General features: G+C 47.9%; 1 long non-coding RNA gene across 1 annotated transcript; it reads left to right on the forward strand.

Annotated features, from left to right (window-relative positions):
• The first annotated feature begins 1,225 nt into the window (after positions 1–1,225).
• Positions 1,226–3,426, forward strand: LOC139242837 (uncharacterized). The gene is made up of 3 exons (XR_011589386.1): positions 1,226–1,452; positions 1,927–2,062; positions 2,657–3,426. It is a non-coding gene; the product is annotated as an uncharacterized lncRNA (long non-coding RNA).
• The last annotated feature ends 456 nt before the right edge of the window (positions 3,427–3,882 follow it).

Here is a 3,882-nt window from a genome sequence, read left to right on the forward strand (position 1 = left end):
CTTCCTGAATGTTGAATACCCCTGAATGTTGAGTTGCCAGCCCTGATCATCCTGGAGCCACGTCTCCGTAATCCCAATCACATCATATTTGTTAACATCTATTTGCACAATTAATTCATCCACCTTATTGCGGATACTCCTTGCATTAAGACACAAAGCCTTCAGACTTGTTTTATTAACACCCTTTGTCCTTTTAGAATTTTGCTGTACAGTGTCCCATTTTGTTCTTTGCCTTGGGTTTCTCTGCCCTCCACTTTTCCTCATCTCCTTTCTGTCTTTTGCTTTTGTCTCCTTTTTGTTTCCCTCTGTCTCCCTGCATTGGTTCCCATCCCCCTGCCATATTATTTTAAATCCTCCCCAACAGCACTAGCAAACACTCCCCCTAGGACATTGGTTCCGGTCCTGCCCAGGTGCAGACCGTCCGGTTTGTACTGGTCCCACCTCCCCCAGAACCGGTCCCAATGCCCCAGGAATTTGAATCCCTCCCTGCTGCACCACTGCTCAAGCCACGTATTCATCTGCGCTATCCTGCGATTCCTACTCTGACTATCACGTGGCACTGGTAGCAATCCCGAGATTACTACTTTTGAGGTCCTACTTTTTAATTTAGCTCCTAGCTCCTTAAATTCGTTTCGTAGGACCTCATCCCTTTTTTTACCTATGTCTTTGGTACCAATGTGCACCACGACAACTGGCTGTTCTCCCTCCCATTTCAGAATGTCCTGCAACCGCTCCGAGACATCCTTGACCCTTGCACCAGGGAGGCAACATACCATCCTGGAGTCTCGGTTGCGGCCGCAGAAACGCCTATCTATTCCCCTCACAATTGAATCCCCTATCACTATCGCTCTCCCACTCTTTTTCTTGCCCTCCTGTTCAGCAGAGCCAGCCACGGTGCCATGAACTTGGCTGCTGCTGCCCTCCCCTGATGAGTCATTCCCCTCAACAGTACCCAAAGCGGTGTATCTGTTTTGCAGGGGGATGACCACAGGGGACCCCTGCACTACCTTCCTTGCACTACTCTTCCTGCTGGTCTTCCATTCCCTATCTGGCTGTGGACCCTTTCCCTGCGGTAAGACCAATTCACTACACGTGATACTCACGTCATTCTCAGCATCGTGGATGCTCCAGAGTAAATCCACCCTCAGCTCCAACTCCGCAACGCGGACCGTCAGGAGCCGGAGTTGGACACACTTCCCGCACACGTAGTCGTCAGGGACACCGGAAGTGTCCCTGAGTTCCCACATGGTACAGGAGGAGCATAACACCCGACCGAGCTCTCCTGCCATGACTTAACCCTTAGATACACTGAAACTGGTAATAACAATGTTAAAAGTTACTGACCAATACAAGAAGAAAAAGAAAAACTACTCACCAATCACCAGCCAATCACTTACCCCCTAGGCTGTGACGTCACCTTTGTATCTTTGCCTTCTCCCTGCAGCTGCACCGGTACGCCTCTCGCCGACCCTGGACTCGCGCTACTCCGAGCTCCCGCCTCCTCGACTGACTGCTCGAACTGCTCGACTCCCGCTGGCCTTTATAGGCCTCTCGCCGACCCCGGACTCGCGCTGCTCCGAGCTCCCGCCTCCTCGACTGACTGCTCGAACTGCTCGACTCCCGCTGGCCTTTATAGGCCTCTCGCCGACCCGGACTCGCGCTGCTCCGAGCTCCCGCCTCCTCGACTGACTGCTCGAACTGCTCGACTCCCGCTGGCCTTTATAGGCCTCTCGCCGACCCCGGACTCGCGCTGCTCCGAGCTCCCGCCTCCTCGACTGACTGCTCGAACTGCTCGACTCCCGCTGGCCTTTATAGGCCTCTCGCCGACCCCGGACTCGCGCTGCTCCGAGCTCCCGCCTCCTCGACTGACTGAACGTGGCAAATGGAATATAGTGAGGAGAAATGTCATGTTTTCCACTTTTGCAGAAACAATAGAAAAGCAGAGATTTATTAAATGGTGAGAGATTGGAAACTACCATTCTTCAGAGAGACCTGGGTGTCTTTGTACACGAATCACGGAAAGATAATATGCAAGTAGAGAAAGCAATGAAGAGAGGAAAAGGTATGTTCGCCTTTATTACAAGAGGATTTGAATGTAAGAGTAAAGAAGTCTTACTATAATTATACAGGGCACTGGTGAGTGCACAGCTGGAGTATTGTGTACAGTTTTGGACTCCTTGTCTAAGACATGGCGTGAGTGTTCCTACAAGGACCGATTAAGTAGACTGGGGTTATATTCTCCGCAGTTTAGAATAATTAGATGTGATCTCATTTACGAATACCCAATTCTTACTGGGCCAGAGAGTGTTCTTGTATGTGGGATGTCACTCTTGACTAGAACGAGGGATTACATTTCCTGAATTTAGGGTCGTCTATTTCGGACTGTGATGAGGAGAAAGATCTAAACTTAGAAAGTTGTGAATATTTAGAATTCTCTATTGGCGAGTGATGAGGAGGCTCTGTCATTGTGCACATTCAAGACGGAAATCAATAGATTTTTGAAATTAAGGGAATCAAGGGATATGGAAATAGTGCGGGCAGGTTAAATTGTGGTAGATGTTCAGCCATAATCTCGATCAATGCCGGAGTATGTCAGAGGATCCGAATGGCGTACTCATGTTGCTATGTCTCATATTCTTATGTTCTTTTGTTCCAGAATCTGGAATCCAGATGAACATTACTATTCTATGAAAACGTGCTCACCGATTTTTCTCCTGGAAGTCATCGTTCCAACGTTAAGGAGAAGTATCCTTTCTTCTTCATTGACCGGACATAGAAACATAGAAACATAGGAACGTATAAAATAGTTGCAGGAGTAGGCCATTCGGTCTTCGAGCCTGCACCACCATTCAATAAGATCATGGCTGATCTTTCCCTCATTACCCCTTTCCTGCTTTCTCTCCATACCACTTGATGCATTAGCCGTAAGAGCCATATCTAACCCGCCCCTGAATATATCCAATGAACGAGCATCAACAACTCACTATGGCAGAGAATTCTACAGAGTAACAACTCTCTGAGTGAAGAAGTTTCTCCTCATCTGAGTCCTAAATTTATTACATCTTATCCTGAGACTATGTCCCCTGGTTCTGGACTGCCCCAACATCGAGAACATTCTTCCTGCATCTAACCTGTCCAATCCCGTCAGAGTTGTATATGTTTCTATGAGATCCCCTCTCATCCTTCTTAACTCCAGTGAATACAGGCCCTGTCGATCCAGTTTCTCCTCAGATTTCAGTCCTGCCATGCCGGGAATCATTCTGGTGAACCTTCTGCAATCCCTCAATAACAAGAACGTCCTTCCTCAGCTTAGGAGACCAGAACGGAACACAATGTCCCATGTGAGGCCTCACTAAGGCCTTGTACTACTGCATAAGATATCTCTGCTCCTATAATAAAATCTCCTGGCTATGAAGGCCAACATACGATTTGCCTTCTTCACCGCCTGCTGTACCTGCATGCCGAATTTCAATGACTGATGTACCATGACACACAGGACTCGTTGCATCTTCCATGTCCAAATCTGCCGCAAGCAGAAAATATTCTGCCTTGTTACTTTTGCCGCCAAAGTGGATAACCTCATATTTATCCAAATTATACTGCATCTGCCATGCGTTTGCCCACTCACTTAATCTGTCCAAGTCAACCTGCAGCCTTTTAGCGTGCTCCTCACAGCTCACTCCATCACTCAGCTGAGTGTCATCTGCAAACTTGGAGATATTACCCTCAATTCCTTCATCGAAAGCATTAATTTATATTGTAAATAGCTGCGGTCACAGCACTAAGCCCTTCTTCTCTTAAAAGGACCCGTTTATCCCGACTTTTGCTTCCTGTCTGCCAAACAGTTCTCTATCCACGTCAGTACATTAGTCCCACTACCTT

The sequence above is a fragment of the Pristiophorus japonicus genome, unplaced genomic scaffold (genome assembly GCF_044704955.1).
Source record: "Pristiophorus japonicus isolate sPriJap1 unplaced genomic scaffold, sPriJap1.hap1 HAP1_SCAFFOLD_149, whole genome shotgun sequence".
Lineage (NCBI taxonomy): Eukaryota > Metazoa > Chordata > Chondrichthyes > Pristiophoridae > Pristiophorus > Pristiophorus japonicus.